General features: G+C 43.5%; 1 protein-coding gene across 3 annotated transcripts in view; it reads left to right on the top strand.

Moving 5' to 3' along the window:
• LOC126183522 (C2 domain-containing protein 5) overlaps positions 1-21,974 on the top strand; it is a 224,131-nt gene that overhangs the window by 51,129 nt on the left and 151,028 nt on the right. The window lies entirely within an intron of this gene.

Raw genomic sequence — 21,974 nt, 5'->3', positions numbered from 1 at the left:
TCTCAGTCAGTAGAGCACTTGACTGTGAAAGGCAATGGTCCTGAGCTTGAGTCTGGGTGTGGCACACAGCTTCAACCTGCCAGCAAGTTTCATGTTAGCGCAAATCGCTATAGAGTGAAAATCTCATTCTGGAAACAGAAAAGTAAATTACTAGGAAAAGTTAGCTGCAAAGGAACTATGGCCTCTGAGAACATATCCTTTGAATGTTTTTGTGATGCCTTCAACAGCCATTCTCTTTATTTCATATACGATTGAACAATTTCAGCCGTAGGCTATTTTCAGATATCTAAAATGGAAGCATTATTCACTGGATACATAGTGACACTTGTGACTTTGATTTAGGAACAAGTCATATCTGTAGATATACTAAGCACATTATATAACTTACTTTACCGATTTTTTAGTAAAAAATTATGCCATGTATGGTGTTGCTGTGTCATCATGTTATGCTCATAAAATAAATTAGAGAGGTTCTACACTGTTTTAGGAGCATGTTACTTTTGAGGACAAGGAGTCATAGGAGCAATGACATACATTGCATAATTTACTACTAAAAAATTGTCCATAAAGTAAGTTATAATGTGCCTAGTATATCTACAGATATGACTTGTTCCTAAATCAAAATCACAAGTGTCACTAACGTATCCGATGTAAAATGCCTCTGTTTTAGATACTTGAAAATGGCCTAAGGGCAGAATTGTACAATCATATATGAAATAAAGAGACTGGCAGTTAAAGGCATCATCGCATTCATCGCAGCTGCAGACCATATTGCACTGAAAAAATAACAGATCCTTTGATTGAGAGGGTGACGAAGTCAAATAAGCATGACTACAAGCGAACATTTAACAAGAAAGTGTACAGTTAGCACTAGTTATTGTGTGGGTGCAACGTAAGAATATCTGATTTTCAGCATGGAAGTAAATTTGTGAACTAATACATCTGTTAGAGATCTTGTACATTCCACTGGAAAAATAGAAAAGCACAAAAACTCCCACTTACACAAAAAAATGCGAAATGGAGAGTTACGAAAGCTTATGCTTTATTTCATTATTGCCCTAAACTGTACTTAATTATGCACAAAATTCCACAAAAACACACATTTCTTTTAATTGTTGTTGTTGTTGTTGTTGTTGTCAGTAGCTGTTGTTGTTGTTGTTGTGGTCTTCAGTCCTGAGACTGGTTTGATGCAGCTCTCAATGGTACTCTATCCTGTGCAAGCTTCATCATCTCCCAGTACCTACTGCAACGTACATCCTTCTGTATCTGTTTAGTGTATTCATCTCTTGGTCTCCCTCTAAGATTTTTACCCTCCACGCTGCCCTCCAATACTAAATTGGTGATCCCTTGATGCCTCAGAATATGTCTTACCAACCAATCCCATCTTCTAGTCAAGTTGTGCCACAAACTTCTCTTCTTCCCAATCCTATTCAATACCTCCTCATTAGTTATATGATCTACCCATGTAATCTTCAGCATTCTTCTGTAGCACCACATTTTGAAAGCTTCTATTCTCTTCTTGTCCAAACTACACTCCTGGAAATTGAAATAAGAACACCGTGAATTCATTGTCCCAGGAAGGGGAAACTTTATTGATTGACACATTCCTGGGGTCAGATACATCACATGATCACACTGACAGAACCATAGGCACATAGACACAGGCAACAGAGCATGCACAATGTCGGCACTAGTACAGTGTATATCCACCTTTCGCAACAATGCAGGCTGCTATTCTCCCATGGAGACGATCGTAGAGATGCTGGATGTAGTCCTGTGGAACGGCTTGCCATGCCATTTCCACCTGGCGCCTCAGTTGGACCAGCGTTCGTGCTGGACGTGCAGACCGCGTGAGACGACGCTTCATCCAGTCCCAAACATGCTCAATGGGGGACAGATCTGGAGATCTTGCTGGCCAGGGTAGTTGACTTACACCTTCTAGAGCACGTTGGGTGGCACTGGATACATGCGGACGTGCATTGTCCTGTTGGAACAGCAAGTTCCCTTGCCGGTCTAGGAATGGTAGAACAATGGGTTCGATGACGGTTTGGATGTACCGTGCACTATTCAGTGCCCCTCGACGATCACCAGTGGTGTACGGCCAGTGTAGGAGATCGCTCCCCACACCATGATACCGGGTGTTGGCCCTGTGTGCCTCGGTCGTATGCAGTCCTGATTGTGGCGCTCACCTGCACGGCGCCAAACACGCATACGACCATCATTGGCACCAAGGCAGAAGCGACTCTCATCGCTGAAGACGACACGTCTCCATTCGTCCCTCCATTCACGCCTGTCGCGACACCACTGGAGGCGGGCTGCACGATGTTGGGGCGTGAGCGGAAGACGGTCTAACGGTGTGCGGGACCGTAGTCCAGCTTCATGGAGACAGTTGCGAATGGTCCTCGCCGATACCCCAGGAGCAACAGTGTCCCTAATGTGCTGGGAAGTGGCGGTGCGGTCCCCTACGGCACTGCGTAGGATCCTACGGTCTTGGCGTGCATCCGTGCGTCGCTGCGGTCCGGTCCCAGGTCGACGGGCACGTGCACCTTCCGCCGACCTCTGGCGACAACATCGATGTACTGTGGAGACCTCACGCCCCACGTGTTGAGCAATTCGGCGGTACGTCCTCCGGCCTTCTGCATGCCCACTATACGCCCTCGCTCAAAGTCCGTCAATTGCACATACGGTTCACGTCCACGCTGTCGCGGCATGCTACCAGTGTTAAAGACTGCGATGGAGCTCCATATGCCACGGCAAACTGGCTGACACTGACGGCGGCGGTGCACAAATGCTGCGCAGCTAGCGCCATTCGACGGCCAACACCGCGGTTCCTGGTGTGTCCGCTGTGCCGTGCGTGTGATCATTGCTTGTACAGCCCTCTCGCAGTGTCCGGAGCAAGTATGGTGGGTCTGACACACCGGTGTCAATGTGTTCTTTTTTCCATTTCCAGGAGTGTATTTTATTTAAGTAATGAGTTTTCTCATAAGTATTTCCGAGGGCTTACGGAGATGGATCAAGACTCACAGATTACTGAAAAATCTCTGTAGTGATACTCACAATGTGGAAACTTCTACATACATCAAGTTTACAAACAAAAGTAAAGCACTTTGCAAATATCCAGTGGCAGCATAACTACACAATACTCTAAATTATACGTAAGGTGCCAGTTTATAGATGTACCGGGTGGTTATAATTAAACTTTCCCTATTTAACACATTATAACAAGGAAACTAATTACCATATGGGGACCAAACTTGGTAGTATTAATGTCAAGGTCATGGGGAAGAGAAATAATGCAGGCTCAATTCAACCAAAACACTTTTAATGTGCTTCTACGGTACATCACACTGTTAAATACTAGTACCATTACTGCTACAAAAGAGGCTCAATATGATCCTCATTTGTGCCCAGAAGAGTCTGAAAGTGCAGGATTGCATTCTGCACAACAGAATGAAGCATGTCTGTAGGTATGCTGGCTACCCCTCTTGATATGCTGCGCTTCAGATCAGCACGTGCATGAATGTTCCCCTGGTAAACCTGTTCTTCAGGTAGCCCCACAACCAGGAATCACAGGGAGTGAGATCAGGTGATCATGCTGGCCACGCATCTGGAAACGATTGGCTGATAATGTGATAGTTTCCGAATGTGTTTCGGTGAAGCAGGTGAACTTCATGAGAGATGTGCGGTGCTGCCCCATCTTGCATAAAAACTGTTGAGTACAATGTGTCTCTCTCCTGTAGGGTGAGTATGACATGCTGGTGAACCGTATTGCAGTAATGCTGGCCAGTCACACTGCATTCCTTTAGTCCTTGAGCACCAACCTGTTCAAAAAAGAATGGGCCAATGATGAATGTAGCTGTGAAGCCACACCATACGGTGACACGTTTACCATGCAGAGAAACTTCATGCACAGTGACTGGAGGTGAAGATCCCTACACTCGGCAGTTCTCTGTGTTCACCTCACTCGTCAGAAAAAAATGAGCTTCGTTTGTCCATAGGATGGTCCAGGACCAGCCCTCATCAGTTTCAATCCCTGCGAGAAAGTGGGGTGCGAAGTCAACACGTCATTGTGCGTCCTGTAGTGAAAGCTGCTGTACGATATGGATCATGTACGGATACCATTTGAGAATGCTTTGAAGCACCTTCTGTACAATGGACCGCAGGATGTTTAATTGTCGTGACACAGCACGCGCACTGCCTGATGATTGGGAATTGTGTGTAGCATTGTCTGCCATAGCAACAGTTTTTTATCAATCACCTGTGGTGCAACCGATTGTCGGCCTCTTTCCGCAGTGATGCCCAGTTCTCCAGTTGATTCGAACTTCTTCATCATGCTGCGCACAGCAAGTGGAGAAAGAGAACCCTTCATAATTCTTCCAGCCAGTGATGTTCTCAAAGTGCAGCTACAGCTTTACTGTTGTTTTGATAACAGAGCTTCACCAATAATGTCCTGCTCGTTTTTTCCAAGCTCATGTTGACACGCAACAAGTGCACAACGACTGATCAGGTGTGTAAGACTACAAATCACGATGATTGATGACGGCACCTGGTGGCCATAGTTGGAATGGGACAGTGGCGCTATGACGCATTGAAATCATGCACCCCATAGTCTGGACATTAATGCTACAAAGTCTAGTACTTGTATGGTAATTAGTTTCTGTGCTATAACATGTTAAATAGGGAAAGTTTAATTATAACCACCCGGTATTATGGATATGAGCATAAATATACCAGAAAGAGTGGAAGGAGAATGGAGTCACTCATGTGGAAACATTCATGGTTAGTGTAATGGCGAACTTAAAGAAAACTATTATCTGTATCCAGATATCCAATTGTCCATTGTTACCTAAATACATTGAGGTAGAGTTTCTATATCTCAAGGTATTGTCAATCTTCAATTCAGTGACATGTTCCAGGTGCCAAAAGTTTGAGATACTATGGGTGAGCAAAATTGGAGAGATATGACATGCCAGCCTATGAAAGCGGTGCTGTGTGTATGTTTCCAGGGAAATGTGTTCACTATTTTGATGACTGTCAAGCTTGTATCGAACAATATTCAGTCTTTATACATGACAAAAAAAAAAAAAAAATCTGTGAAATCATGGAGATAGTTCTCGGATCTTGTGCCAAAGTGAGGAAGCAATTTAGAGCACCACAGCCCATGCTTCTAAAACAACTTTTGCCACACACTGAAAAAAATCATAGATTGACGTTACTGCTTCAACACAGACTTGAAAATTAGCAAGAACAAGTCTCATTTGGATTAATTACTACATGTGTGGAAAGAGGCTAACCGCTCATTGCTGACAGAGCCAGAGCCTGATGTTTCCATGAAGGTAAAATGTTTTGCAAAATAAGAAATCTGTAAAGTCTGTGTGTTCAGTAGGGGCACCAAATTTGTTTTCTTTTGCAATGGGAACAGAAGAAAAAGAACAAGTGGAATGAAAGGAAAGAGACTAACACACCACCATTTCCAGGAGACCCATCACATGCAGTGTGGATAATTCACTACTTGACTCCAAAGTAATAAAGGGTGAATCATACAGTTATACTAATCTTCAGTCCTTCGCAGTTCTCCTATCATACAGTGGAATAGAAATGACTGCAGGATTCATAAGGAATAATTGAAGTTTTTAGTACAAGAAAAGCCCCTGTGTACATGTCTCCAAGTCTCTCACTTTAAACCTACCTACACACCTAAGAAGCAAGACTACAAACCTGATAATCCTAGTTGAGAATAGTGGAAAGGTGAAGATACTGTTATCATTAGTGAAATCTACCTCTCATTTCATATTGCCTCAACTACAACACTCGAGATGTAGCTGCAGAACCTTGAATTTCAGTATGCACACTGTATGTACCTTCAAGTGAACATGTTGACAGTGGGGCTTTCAGTGAGCTTGTGAACTGACTGCTTGACTGATTTGTCATTTTAAGAGATTTTACTGCACAGTAAGTGCTGTGGGGCTGTGCCAGCATATCTAAGAGTTGAGTGGTTGAGATCCTGTTTATGTCAGAAGACACCTCTTTTCAACATGGGGAATAATTCATTTCAGCACAGCATCAGGGTTCTATGTGGCTGACCTCATCTTGTGCTCTCCAGCCCATGCAGATACTGTTTAGTGGGAAAGTGATGAGGGACCAACAGTCCAGTCACTACTTCCAAATCTGCCTGCTCTTCCTGAAAGAGTGGTGCCCAAAATTAGACTGCCAAAATGTTTTGTCCGTAAGACAATCTGGACACTGTGCAGCCAGCTGGCACTGTTTGAGCAGCAAGACAGCATCACAAAGTCATTGAGGTGTCCATGCTGCTTTCTTGATATTGACTCTGCAAAGGTTGATAACTATAATCAGCCCTCCTACATATGGGAATTTCATGCTGCATTGGTTACGTATCTTAAAACTACCTCAGGACCAAATGTGTTTCATTATAGCACGTTGAAACAGTTCTTGTATTTTTACACTAACAGCAGTTTATTAAAACAGTGCAGTTGTAGCCATTGCCAGTTAAAAATTGTGTGTGATACACTGCCTGACAAAAAGGTGAAGCACCCAGAAGGAGAGGAGGAAACAAAACAAAAATTCATGGGTTGAGAGAGTATGTGATGTTCTTGCAGTGATTCTAAAATTGAGTCAGTATTCTAAAATTGGCAGTATGAGCCTACTTATCAGTGATTCTAAAATTGAGTCAGTATTCTAAAATTGGCAGTATGAGCCTACTTATCAGTGCAACGTTGCATCCTCTCTGACCTGGATGCTTGCACTGATACAGTTGGGAAGGGTTTCGTAAGGTTGTTTTGCCCTTTCATGATGCATATTGGCCTGCAACTATTGTAACTGACTCTTGATATGCCGGATACAGGCAGTGGGACAGACTTCACATCCGAGCTGGTCCGACATGTGTTCTATCGGGGACGGATGTGGGGGGTCCTACTGGCCACGGGAGTATGTCAGCATCACACAGACAGTTTGTAGATACATGTGCCTTGTGTGGATGAGTATTGTCGTATTGAAAATTGGCAACATGATACTATCACATGAGAGGTAACATGTGAGGATGCAGGATGTACTGTTGTGCTGTCTGAATTCACTTGATCAGTACCAGCAGTGACTGGAAGCCATACTTGATCGCTCCACACACCATGATGCTGGGAGTAAACAGTTGAGCCTCTCCAAAACATTGGAAGAATGGGACCTCTCCCAAGGATTGCTGCCAGAACTGGGATTCATTGCCGAACATAATGTGACTCTGTTCATTGACAGTCCATGTTTCCTGGTTGTGATGCCACTCCATATGCAGCCCTATTTGTTGTGGTGTTAATGGTAGCATATGGATGGTACAATAATTCTCTAGTCCGGATACCGCTAGTCTCTGAACAATGGTGTGGCACAACACAGAACGGTGCAGGGTTTCTGTGACTTGGTATTAGCTCGCAAGCACTGATGTGTGTCTGGTGAACAGCACAGCAAGCATCCTTTGTGGTGGTCAGACATGGTTGACTGGAACCTAGACTAAGAGTATCCATGTCCTCATGTTACTATTCATTCCAACATTGGGCCAGTGTCACATCTGAATGCAGTACAAATCTGGATATTGCAGGATTTGATCAGTTGACCAAATGGAGACCCACAATGAGGCCCTTTTCAAACACTGTCAGGAGCAGAAAACAATGTCTCACATGAGCATGTTATATCTTCATGCCGTGCACAGTGATCTGATGCTGTTCACACCCCTTATATACCCTGTCAGGCCTGTGAACAATAGTAAATATGAACAACACTAATCACTCTGGTGGCCATTTACCTGTCACAGAGGATTGTAATTCTAATTATTTACATAGTCACTGATGGTATGTATATGTACAAAGTTACTGTGACATCTGACCATGTCTTCTGACTGCATCACTTTTTTTGTCAGGCAAAGTATATATGAAATTGCCCCTGCATTTATCTCCACCATACATTGTGGACTTCTCTCTTTTACACATATATCCATTAGGGAAAATAAAACGTTTTCCAATGATAAAAGAAAAATGAATTGGCAGATCAGTTAATTAAATGCCATTTCTCTTTTATAAAGGAATGGAGAAACTCCTTTTGACTTGAAACTTCCTGGCAGATTAAAACTGTATGCCCGACCGAGACTCGAACTCGGGACCTTTGCCTCTCGCAGGAAATTGCTCTACCATCTAAGATACCGAAGCATGACTCACACCCGGTACTCACAGCTTTACTTCTGCCAGTATCTTGTCTCCTACCTTCCAAAAGTTTGGAAGGTAGGAGACGAGATACTGGCAGAAGTAAAGCTGTGAGTACCGGGCGTGAGTCGTGCTTCGGTAGTTCAGATGGTAGAGCACTTGCCCGCGAAAGGCAAAGGTCCCAAGTTCGATTCTCGGTTGGGCACACAGTTTTAATCTGCCAGGAAGTTTCGTATCAGCGCACACCGCTGCAGAGTGAAAATCTCATTCTGGAAACATCCCACAGGCTTGGCTAAGCCATGTCTCCGCAGTATCCTTTCTTTCCGGAGTGCTAGTTCTGCAGGGTTCGCAGGAGAGCTTCTGTAAGTTTGGAAGGTAGGAGATGAGATACTGGCAGAAGTAATGCTGTGAATACCGGGCGTGAGTCGTGCTTCAGTAGCTCAGATGGTAGAGCACTTGCCCACGAAAGGCAAAGGTCCCAAGTTCGAGTCTCGGTTGGGCACACAGTTTTAATCTGCCAGGAAGTTTCATATCAGTGCACACTCTGCTGCAGAGTGAAAATCTCATTCCTTTTGACTTGTAATTATCATAGAGAATAAATTTACGATAACATTATAGTGTCATTCACTTGCAGAATCTGTTGCATGTATTAAATGTTGTGGAAAGTATGTCATTCTGTTGCAAAATGCTACATATTTTTGTTTGTTATTTGTTTCTGCCCCTACAATGTAAGTAATTTTGATATGAGATGTGGCCAACAGTGTTGAATAGGAGAATGGTCTAACAGTTTTCTACAAATAACTTAAAATCATAACTTCGAGAGGCTCTGTAAGCCCATGTGAAAATAAACAGCACACTTTCCATGGTTGCTCACTGATGGATAATAGTATCTAGACAGTAAAGAATTTACTCTGTTCAGCATAGATTAATTTATATCATAAATTAATAAAATGTTGTTATGGAAAATTCCCAATGTGGCACAGATATATATGGGGTCTAGTCATTTTAGTTATAATTATTACCACGAAAGAATGGTTACAATATTAAGTTCTTGTTTGTTTGCAATAACATGTGTGCAATTCTGGTACAAATTGAAGTTCCTGCATCACAGCACTCTAGCACATCACTAGATAATCAAAACAAAATGGCAGTACAGTAATTCATGTTTGGCAGCAGTGGAAATGTTGCATCTATGTCTGACCAGTGCAGACAGCTAAAGGAGTCATCTTCAGTGGCCTGACAAAACTGCAACATTTCTGCTGCTGCCAAAAATGATTTACTGCATAATACTTCACTTTACCAATGATCAGTGACATTTTGTTTTGGTCTTCTTGCAGCGTGCTATAGAGGGCAGTCATTCGGGAAAGTTAAGGTGGTATTGATGTGGTAGTTCGAAGTGCCGATGTCATTGGTCTGGGTTTTACTAGAAGTTGCATTCAGTTTCCAATTGGCTTTTTTTATTAAGATTTTGTGTATTGTCTGTAAGTAACTTCAAGAGAATGCTTGGATGGTACCCTCAGTTAAATTCTGCCCAGAACTTTTTCCAGCTGAGCTAATTCTTGTTGTCTGATGATATTCATGATTTTAAATGTGTTAATGTGATAGTTACAGTGAATCCTAGTTTATATGCTTCTTTTCAGTGGTTGATCAATAGCATGGCTGACAGATTAAAATGCTTTTCTGTAGGATGCTATTTTGTGCTGTTAAAATAGAACAGAATCAACTGCCTTTCAATGGCCTATTGTTTTGAAACATCAAAGAAAATTATTGAGGGTCAGTTGTAACAGCAGCTCTAATTCTTTTTTTCCCTCTGTTGTGCATAATCTTACTTGGCCAGTAAAATGAATCTGATGTTCGCTTGTATATTTTCGGTAGAACTTTTCATATTGTGTTCAACAACTCATTGTATTGGGATCGAAGGTGGTGAGTAAATTCACACAAATATAAGAATCATTAGTACAGAGACTGTTATGATTGTCTTCTGTTACATTTAATACCTGGTAGTTTACCAGCAGATAAACCTTGTTCCTGAATAACTACTATATTGTTCTCAAGTACTGTTAATACATATGTAAGAGTGGTTGGATACATCACTACAGTTTTGATGATCAGTAAATTTTATTGCTGGTTGAAGGTGGACTTGTTTCTTGTTTAAATTGATGTTTGTTGCTTCTGTCAAAGACAATCCTGTTTCAGTGTACTGATTTCTTTTGTTTGTTGTCGATGTATGTTTCAGTTTGGCATTTTGATTACCACATGAAGTAATAATTTCATATTCAGCTAATGAAGTACTATGTCACAATAAAACAGTCCATTGATGTTGTTCAGTTGTGAACTTCTCAGCTGTTTGTTTAGCATATGATTATATCACAATGTGGAATTATTGTTTACATAATCTAGAGGCACAACATATTGATAGTTTATCCTGTAAGATAAAATAACTATTAAGAATTATCAAAAAGCATATAGAGCAGGTTGTATGTTTTTCTGCAATTCCAACTCACCTAGATGAACTTAATATCTGTTCAGACATTCAGAAGCAGCATTGGCCTATCAAATTTTTGTTTGTTGTTCTGTCACACTTGGCCGGTCTGTTGGGAACAGGATACCACATGGCCAGAATTTTTAATACTCATATTTCTGAGGACCTGTATAACTGAAGTAAGAGTTTCATGGAGAAAGATAATTAAAATAAAGTGGAAATGAGGGAAACAGTTTAAACAGGATGAGGGAATTTGTTATAATAGACAGAGATCGCTCATCTAACTTGGGGCACCCGTGTATGCTTTGGAGATTTATTGTAAAAGATCTCATCTGCATGGACTTGTAAATTGTATCATTATGTAGCTACAGCAAGGACTTAATAATGGTACCAGTGCTCTCATTAATTTGATGAGAATCAAGATTTTCAGCAGATGGCATATAAACTGATAGTTCTGGCAAGGAATTGTTAGCTGAACTGTTGGATAAAAGTGTAGTGTGTCAGCTGAGATGTACTTGAATAGAAGATCACATTATAATAAGTAAGAGAATGAGCCCACTGTGAATATAGTGTTAGCTAATTTTTGTCCATCTCTTAAAAGAAGAGCATAGTTCTTTGTCAGTTAACATAGTGTGTGGAAAGGACTGGAATTTCTTTGAGTAAGGGAAATATCATGGAACTTGTGAGAAAGTTAGTGATCTGAAAAGAGGGGAGAGAGAGAGAGAGAGAGAGAGAGAGAGAGAGAGAGAGAGAGAGACTTCAGAAAGTGTGGTACACATGTCGTTCCATGCTGAGACAATTGTGCAACAAGTGTGGTGCATTGTCAGAAGGTAGTACATATATTCTGGATTTCCTGCAGGCACAGTTATGCTGTGATAAAGATAACACGTGCATCATGGCATAGGGGTGAAATGATGTGGCAAATGGAAACAGACTCCAAAGTTGAAGTACACAGACAGTACGATTCTTGAATGCAGAATGTCTAAAATGCACACAGATTCACCATTAAATTCTGGCAGTATGTAGACCAAATGCAATGTCATGTCCAGCTGTAGTGAAATGGTGCCAACAGTTTGACCAAGGACGCACAGACGTGTGATGCTGATCAGAAAGTCCAGATCTCTCACCGTGCGATTTCCATCTTCTTGGAAAGCTGAGAGAGCCTCTGAGGGGCAGAGATTTTCCAACAATGAGGCATTCACACAACAGTTCTTGAATGGCTTCATGACCAAGTATGGGTTTTGTATCATGTGGGAACTGAATAGTTGGTAGGATGTTCTGGCCATTGTTTACAGAGACTTGGTGACCATGTTGAAAAATAGAGTGATATATCTGTGTCACATTGAAGTGTCATGCAGTGTTCAATAAAAGTTACTTAGCCTGCCATAATAATGTGTAACTTATTTTTTGAAGTCCGCTCAAACAAGGTTAGTGGGGAGGAAAGGTGCATGCTTTGAGGGGTGACAGTATTAGCAATTCTGAACAAAAAACTCTATACAGATATATGCCTTATTCTGAACGGTTTCTAAGATAGAACACATTTAATATCACTTGTGTACATTTTCTCTCGAGTGACTCGAAAACCACTCCCTCCAGCGATAATGTGCCACAGCACAAAATTAAACTATGTCAGACTTCCTACAAAAAGGGACCTTTTCATTTTTTCTCTAGGACTAATAGTTTTTGTGAAAAGAGCACAAGAATATTCAAAATCGTGCAACTTAGGTAGATTTTGTAGGCCAATTAGAGGTAGTTTCTCGAATTACTAGACCACAGATGTCCCTATCAAATTGTACGACTCAACTTCTCTTCATTACTGTGTTACATTGTAAACAGTGACTATGTTTGAAAATACAGAAAATAAAACACAATGTACATTAAATGTGTTATATCTCGGAAACCATTCGGAAAAGGGCATATGCCCAGCTTATGTATTTTGTTCAGAAACACAAATACTATCACACATCAAAGCGTGTACCTTTCCTCCTGACTCACCCTGTATATAATTATGTGCCCCAGGTAGTGTCACATTTGACACACCCTATTATAGACATGCAAATGTCTACTCAACCAATCCTTAACAGATACGTTCTTAGGATTATTTCTGTCTGCTTTTTGAGTAGTCACTTGGATCTTCCAAGAAAGGCATTAATAATGTTTCTGATTGATAGCACACAGCAGAAGCCATTCAGGTGGTGAGGTCCTCAGCTTCAGTTAAATTTTTTACAACTATTTATTTTACACTAAGATGAGGAAGTACAGATATCTGTGACAACTTGAACTGCTTCCAGCTACAGCTTAGTAACACTGCTGAGCTTCACCATTAACTTAAAACAAATTAGTCCATGTGTTTCCCACAGTTGAGACTACCATGGATTAATTATAACCTTGAAAAAATAAAGTTCCTTAATTTGTTTGTTTGTAGGTACATGTCTGCAGTCCTGTTAGACATTGAAATTCCTCCCCCTGCGGGTCCGGGAGTTGGGATAGGCCTGGGATATTCCTGCCTGTCGTAAGAGGTGACTATAAGGAGTCTCACATATTTCGGCCTTTATGTGTTGGTCCCCTGTAGGGTTTGACCTCAATTCTTCAAAATTTTCCTGAAGAGTGAGCCAATTGGGGAAGGGTGCCTTACATGGTGCATCGTGTCCATTGTGCATCGAGATCTTAAGCCCACTTTCTCGTCGTCGCATTGCTGTTCCACTCATTCTCCATATCTCGGGCGAGGACACCTTCCTGGGTGTGTTTTCCATCGTGCACAATGCAGTGTCACTTTCTGCGCCGACGATGACCGTGGACTTCTTTGCACCTCATATCCAACACGGTAGCCAGTCCGTTGTGGTGGAGCCGCCGTGTATCCTGTTGGTTGTAGCCCCCTGACCACACAGGGATCGCTCTGCTGATGCCTGCACCGTTAACTCCCCACATATGCCAAGGGGTAGATGACCATCCCCTGGGGCATCGGGACTCGCGGCAAAGGTCATCCTGCCAGGTGGCCTTCGCTGCGGTTGGGTGGCGCCCGTGGGGAGGGCCCCTGGTCAGAGTGGGTGGCATCAGGGCGGATGACAAGCGATGAAGCATAGTACATAATCTCTTGCTGGGGGTTAACCACCAGCAGTCTCTAAGCATTCACAGGCTCAATTCAACACACAGAAGTACGACCCCAAATCGTTCCCCTCCCTGGCCACACCATGGGAGGAACGCCAGGATAAGGATGGCAGCGAATCTTGTTCTCCCCAGTACCTAGTATGTACCTGAGCTAATGGGGAATCCTTTGTGTCCATGAAGCCTCAGTTTTTTGTAGAGCATTTAGAGGACAAGTTTGGGGAGGTGGAGGGCTTGTCGAAAATGTGGTCTTGATCAGTCTTGATAAAAACAGCATCCTCTGCCCAGTCACAGGCATTACTTGCTTGTGACAAGCTGGGGGATGTTTCTGTTACTATAACGCTCCGTAAGAGCTTAAATATGGTCCAGGGTATTATCTTCCACAGGAATATTCTTTTACAGTCCGATGACGAGCTGCACGCCAACTTAGAACAACGAGGTGTTCATTTGTGTGGCAAGTCCACCAGAGTCTGAGGGATAATCAGGTTGCCACCGGTGCCTTCATCTTGGCCTCCAAGGGTGACACTACCTGAGAAGGTGAAGGTGATGGTCTACCGCTGTGATGTCAAGCTGTATATCCCTCCTCCGATGCTGTGCTTTAAGTGTTGGAAGTTCAGCCATATGTCTTCCTGTTGTACTGCCAGCCTCATATGTCGAGATTGTGGTCGTCCATCCCATCCCAATACTCCATGTGCCCCGCCTCCCATCTGTGCCAACTGTGGAGAGCACCATTCCCCTTTCTCGCTGGACTGTAGGATTCTGTGGAAGGAAAGGAAGATAATGGAATGCAAGACACTGGACCGACTGACCAACACTGAGGCTAAAAGGAAATTTGATAGGCTCCATCCTGTGTGCATGACATCATATTACGCTGCTGCTATAACAACTGTTACAGCCCCATCCGTTGCACCAATTCCAGTCAGCTCTCAGAGCCGTAAGGCTACACCTGCCCCCTTGATGGTGGGGGTCACTTCGCTCCCTGTTGCTCGCGCACCACCTACTTCGGGAGCAGCACTCCCCCAATCATCGGGGACATCAGTCCCCACTTCTAAGCTGGAGAAGCGTTAGTCTTCTTTAGCTCCTTTCACTAGGAAGGGGTCCCTTGGGTCACTCCCTTCCCAGGTTCGTACCAGTGGCAAAGGGGACACCTGCCGGTAGCTGAAGGTGAAACAGGTAGCTGGTCATAGGGCTTCACGATCCTCCTCAGTCCCGGAGACTGAATCAAAAAAGTCCTCCCAGCTAGAGAAACCCAAGGAATAGCATGAGAAATCAAAAAAAGAGACCCCCGCAAGAAAAAGAAAATTGTGGTGTCACACACACCACTGCTACCTACAAGCTCTGCATCTGAGGGTGAGGTGGAAATTCTGGCGTCCGGTGGGGACCTGGATCTCGCTGGACCCTCAGACACAATTGATATAGACTGCTGAGGCAATAAGTCAGTGGCAGCAGGTGTCCCTGAGGTGTAAACTGCATCATTGAATGAAACTTCCTGGCAGATTAAAACTGTGTGCCCGACCGAGACTCGAACTCGGGACCTTTGCCTTTCGCAGGCAAGCGCTCTACCATGGTAGAGCGCTTGCCCGCGAAAGGCAAAGGTCCCGAGTTCGAGTCTCGGTCGGGCACACAGTTTTAATCTGCCAGGAAGTTTCATATCAGCGCACACTCCGCTGCAGAGTGAAAATCTCATTCTGGAAACATCCCCCAGGCTGTGGCTAAGCCATGTCTCCGCAATATCCTTTCTTTCAGGAGTGCTAGTTCTGCAAGGTTCACAGGAGAGCTTCTGTAAAGTTTGGAAGGTAGGAGACGAGGTACTGGCAGAAGTAAAGCTGTGAGTACCGGGCGTGAGTCGTGCTTCGGTAGCTCAGATGGTAGAGCGCTTGCCCGCGAAAGGCAAAGGTCCCGAGTTCGAGTCTCGGTCGGGCACACAGTTTTAATCTGCCAGGAAGTTTCATATCAGCGCACACTCTGCTGCAGAGTGAAAATCTCATTCTGCATCATTGAATGTTCCATGCTTTCCCAGTCTCATGATGATGTCATCCACCAGTGGAATTGTGGCAGTTTTTTGCACCATCTGGCTGAGTTACGCCAACTGTTAAGCTTTACACATGCTTTCTGCATTACCCTCCAGGAAACTTGGTTCCCGGCACTGCGGACCCCTGCCCTGCCCTGCCCTCCGCGACTATAAGGGATATTACAGGAACTGAAGTGACTGAGTGTCAGGTGGAGTTTGCGTTTATGTCCTAAACTCAGTCTGTTGTGAAACAGTGCCCCTTCAAACCCCTCTTGAAGCTGTGGCTGTCAGGATAAGGATGACACAGGAAATAAGTCTGCAACGTATATCTTCCTCCAGATGGTGCAGTACCACTGAACGCATTGGCTGCACTGATTGCTCAACTCCCTAAACCCTTCCTACTTTGGAGAGATTTTAATGCTCATAGCCCCCTTGTGGAGTGGCACCATGCTTACTGGCCGAGGCAGAGATGTTGAAACTTTACTGTTGCAATTCAACCTGAGCCTCTTAAACACTGGGGCCACCACACACTTCAGTGTGGCTCATGGCAGTTATCACTTTGCAGCCCAGGACTTCTCCCATCTGTCCACTGAAGAGCACATGATGACCTGTGTGGCAGTGACCACTTCCCCATCTTCCTGACACTGCCCTGGCATCAGGCTCATGGATGCCGGCCCAGATGGGCGTTAAACTAGGCGGACTGGGAAACTTTCACCTCTGCTGTCACCGTTGACTCTCCCCCACACGGTAACATCGATGTGATGGTTGATCAGGTGACTACAACAATCGTTTCTGTGGCGGAAAGCATGTTCCCTCGCTCTTTAGGGTGTTCCTGGTGAAAGGCAGTCCCTTGGTGGACGTCGGAAGTCGCTGAAGCAATTCAGGAGTGTCGGCAAGCTCTACAGTGGCATAAGCAGCACCCTTCCCTGGAGCACCTCATAGCCTTTAAATGGCTACGTGCCCGCGTTTGCCAACCTATCAAACGACTGAAGCAGGAGTGTTGAGAGAGATACGCCGCGACCTTTGGGTGCCATACATCATCTTCCCAAGTCTGGGCAAAGATCAAACGTGTTTTCGGATACCAGACCTCAATAGGTGTTCCCAGTGTTAACATAAATGGCAAGATCTCTACCGACACAAACACAATTGCCGAGCACTTTTCTGAGCACTATGTTTGAGCCTCTGCGTCGGAGAATTACCCCCAAGCCTTTTGCACTTTTAAACGGCAGCTGGAAAGGGAAAGTCTTCTCTTTCACTACACATCACAGTGACTCCTATAATGCCCCATTTACAGAGTGGGAGCTCGCCAGTGCCCTTGCACATTGCCCCAACACAGCTCCTGCGCCAGATCGGATCCACAGTCAGATGATTAAACATCTCTCATCTGACTACAAGCAACATCTCCTCATCATCTTCAACTGGATCTGGTGCGATGGTGTCTTTCCATCGCACTGGCGGGAGAGCACCATCATTCCGGTGCTTAAACCTGGTAAAAACCCATTTGATGTGGGTAGCTATCAGCCCATCAGTCTCACCAACGTTCTTTGCAATCTGCTGGAATGTATGGTTTGTCAGTGGTTGGGTTGGGTCCTGGAGTCATGTGTGCTACTGGCTCCATGTCAGGGCAGCTTCCGCCATGGTCGCTGTACGACTGATAATCTTGTGTCCCTCGAGACTGCCACCCGAACAGCCTTTTCCAGATGGCAACACCTGGCTGCTGTCTTTTTTGATTCACAAAAAGCATATGAAACCACCTGGCAACATCATATCCTCGCCACATTATACGAGTGGGGTCTCCGAGGCCCGCTTCTGATTTTTATCCAAAATTTTCTGTCGCTCCGTACTTTCCGTGTCCAAGTTGGTGCTTCCCATAGTTTCCCCCATATCCAGGAGAATGGGGTCTTGCAGGGCTCTGTATTGAGTGTCTCTCTATTTTTAGTGGCCATTAATTTTCTAGCAGCAGCTGTAGGGTCATCTGTCTCACCCTCTCTGTATGCAGATGACTTCTGCATTCCGTACTGCTCCACCAGTACTGGTGTTGCTGAGTGGCACCCACAGGGAGCCATCCACAAAGCGCAGTCATGGGCTGTAGCCCATGGCTTCCAGATTTCAGCTGTGGAGATGCGTGTCGCGCATTTCTGTCGGCATCATACCGTTCATCCGGAACCAGCACTTTACCTTAATGACGATCCACTAACTGTTGTGGAGACATATCGATTCTTAGGTCTGGTTCCCGACACTCATTTGACTTGGCTTCCTCATCTTCGTCAGCTTAAATGGCAGTGTTGGCAGCAGCTCTGTGCCCCCCGCTGCCTGTGCAACACCAACTGGGGTGCAGATCGCTCCACACTGCTGCAGCTCTAGAGAGCCCTTGTTCAATCCTGCCTTGACTATGGAAGTGTGATTTATGATTCAGCGGCGCCCTCAGCATTGCGTTTGCTCGACCCATTGCACCATTGCGGAGTTCGACTAACGACAGGATCTATTAGGATGAGTCCAGTGACCAGCGTACTGGCGGAGGCTGGAGTCCCTCCATTGAATATCAGACATGCACAACTGCTCGCCAGTTATATTGCACACATTCATAGCTCTCCTGAACATTCTAATTACCATCTTATTTTCCCAACCACAGCAGTTCACCTCCCGCATAGGCGGCCCATGTTAGGGCTAACTATTGCGGTTCACATGCGATCGCTTCTGTCTGAACTGGAGTCCTTGCCTTTACCACCTCTCCTCAAGGTCCATCCATGTACACATCCATGGTGTAGCCCTAGGCCGAAGCTTTGCCTGTACCTCTCACGAGGCCCTAAGGACTCTGTTAACCCTGCGGCTGTCCACTGTCACTTCCTCTCGATTCTTGAAGTATTCTGGGGCTCTGAAGTGGTTTACACTGACAACTTGATGGCTGATGGTCATGTTGGCTTCACCTACATTCACAGTAGCCATATTGAACAGCATTCCTTACCCAATGGCTGCAGTGGATTCAGTGCAGAGCTGGTGGCCCTATCTCGTGCATTTGAGTACATACGTTCATGCACTGGCGAGGCGTTTCTCCTCTGTACTGACTCCCTGATTAGCTTACAAGCTATCAACCAGTGGTACCCTCACCAACCGTTGGTAGCGACCATCCAGGAGTCCATCTATTCCCTGGAATGGTCCAGTCGTTCAGTGGTGGTTGTCTGGACCCCAGGACATGTCGGCATCCTAGGCAATGAACTTGCTGATAGGCTGGCCAAACAGGCTACACGGGAACCGCTTCTGGAGATCGGCCTCTCTGAATCTGACCTGCGTTCTGTCTTACGCTATAAGGTTTTTTGGCTTTGGGAGGTGGAGTGGCTTAACAGTACGCACAATAAACTGTGTGTCATTAAGGAGACTGTGAATGTATGGAAGTCATCCCTGCAGGCTTCTCGCAGGGAATCAGTTGTCCTTCGTTGACTCCGCATTGGCCATACGTGGCTCACACCCGGTTACCTCCATCGTCGTGAGGAACCCCTCAGTGTCACTGTGACTCCCCAAAGACGGTCGTTGACCTCTTGCTAGCCTGCCCACTTTTAGCCACTCTGTGGTGGATTTTTAACTTTCCCAGCACCCTACCTTCGGTGTTGGATGACAATGCTTAAACAGCAGCTTCAGTTTTATGTTTTATTTGTGAGGGTGGGTTTTATCATTTGATCTGAGATTTAGCGCATGTCCTTTGTCCCTCTGTGTCCTCCACGCTAGTGCTTTTAGGGTGGAGGTTTTATTGTGTTGCAGAGTGGCTGGCTTCCCCTTTTTATTCTTATGGTCAGCCATCCTCTGTAATCTGCTTTCTTGTTTTACTCTTTTCTAATTGCTTCTTGGGTCTCTCTGCTCTTTCCTTGTCCTCTTTTGTTCCTTTTAGTGTTTTTGCCCTTTCTTCGTTCTTTCTGGTTTTTCATTCCTTACGGTATTGTGCTGTATGTGTCTTTTTTTTTTATTTTACCCCTTGTGGATTTATGTTATAGGAGCAAGGGACCGATGACCATGCAGTTTAGTCCCTTCCCCCCTCCCCCTTCCCCCCTCTTAAATCATCCAACCAACCATTGATGAAATTCTCATGCCATAGTTCTGTAGCAAGCTGCCAGAGGGGCCAAATCAAGATGGCACAGTCACTTTATAATCCAGATTGTTTCTCTACCTGCCTGTGTTTGCGTGACAGAGGTGCAACATTTCTGCTGCAGTTAAAAGTGAATTACTACATGATACTACGCTTTTTTACTGTAGTGTGGGAGTTTTCAGTGTGTAACCAGACTGCAGACCTTTACGTGCAAAGAAACAAAAAACTGATTGACTATCTCACTCTTCATGAGCCTATTGTATTTAAGATAAATAATCCTCATTTGTCAAACAGAGTTGTATTTAGGAGAAATAATCTTCTTTTGTCAAAAACTGGATAATCCTGGATGGAGTAACAACAGTATTATAAAAAGGATAGATTGTTACTCACCATATAGAGGAGATATGGTGAGCAGCAATTTATCCTTTTCATAATATTGTCGTTAATCGTCTTTTGTATTATTCAGTCATTTTATTGCTCCAGAATGTAACATGGAATCATTCAGCTTATCATATGCATAATGAATTTTCCTTAGCAGCACAAAACTGCCGCTTTCATCATTCTTCAACACAAAACAATACTGTACTCCGGGGTTGTGGTTACCCTGCTACCTAAAAAGTTATAGTTCTTGTATAGCATCTGAGTATCACAAACTATTCTGTTTAACTTATCTCTGATTTTTACTTGTAATGTGTGTCTAATCTGTTTTGTGTGTGTGTGTGTGTGTGTGTGTGTGTGTGTGTGTGTGTGTGTGTGTGTGTGTGAAATTGCAACTTGGAGCAAAATACCCACATTAAATTCACTCTCATTTTGTTATTTCTGCTTCTTCTGGATACATTTTTGTGAAGATTTAGTTACACAAGTGTAAATCATCTGATAATGTTAGTTTTAATACTATCAATTATATATTATATGCTCCTGTAAAATTTATTGTGGTTCATAATTAGACTTAGTTGATTTTTGTAATGTGTTTGTCCTGTTTTGTATGCACATTGAATTTGCTGTGATTTACTATTAAATTTTTGCTCTTACACTTCACTTATTATTTACAACGAAATCAATGTAGAAGAAATACTACTTACTGCAGAGAAGCAGCAGAAAAAGACATTTGACATACAGTCATAGTGTTAATAACTGTATGAAGCAGCAGTAAGATATTTAGTTAAATAACATGTCGTCTAACATATCAGTAAACATTTGTTTGGCATGCACTTCTTTTCTGACTTGCTCCATCTTGTGTGCTGGCTTGGGATGTGCTGTCTGTCTGCTGCTGCCAGAGACCTGGTTTTTTTTTTTAAAACCACATTAATATATATAATGAAACTAAGTATCACTGCAGACTAATTTGGAACCACTCTTTCAAATGGGCACACAATATTCCACTTAAAAAAGAAAATTTTGTTTTTAACAAGAAACAAACCAATGTCTTCCATTGGAACTGAGTGTTGCATGAAACATACCATAATCAGTATTATTTGTTTTGGATCCATTTACACAATGCAAAAGTGAAATTGCAGATAGCTACCAAAACACCAGAGAAAATGTGTCTGATGACTTTTAGGAGACACCTGGTGGTAGAAGAAACCATTGGGAAAGTCTCTAAAAGTCATAGAATGAAAAGAATATGGAATACCTTAATTTTTATTTATCAAAATGTGCTAGCACTCCAACTAATTATTGAGATGAGTTTCCAGGGAAAAAATGTAAGTATGTTGCTGGTATGTGTGTTCATAAACCTTGTTACCAGCTATTAGCATTTGGAAGCAGTGAATTCAGACCACCTGATCGGATTGTGTTCTTATCAACTAGAAATGCCTGAGACATATAAAAAATAGGACCTGTAAAAAAATGTAGATGTACCATCTAGAAAATTCAATTAGTGAATCTGATACCTGATTATATGTAGAGTTCAACAAAGTACCATTAAATTAGAAGAGTTGAGGAATGTTGTTTTTCATATAAGTCTTTGTACCGGCAGAAATTTGAAAGCCATTGGTAATAATTGTTATGACCTGGTACAAATAAACCTAACTACACATCCATAACATTTTTTCTCGTAATCATGAAAATTGTAATAGTTCTTGTTATAACACAAATTGT

The sequence above is a fragment of the Schistocerca cancellata genome, chromosome 4 (assembly GCF_023864275.1).
Source record: "Schistocerca cancellata isolate TAMUIC-IGC-003103 chromosome 4, iqSchCanc2.1, whole genome shotgun sequence".
NCBI lineage: Eukaryota > Metazoa > Arthropoda > Insecta > Orthoptera > Acrididae > Schistocerca > Schistocerca cancellata.
The sequence above is the reverse complement of the archived record's forward strand: the minus strand, read 5'-3'. Positions and strand labels throughout refer to the sequence as shown.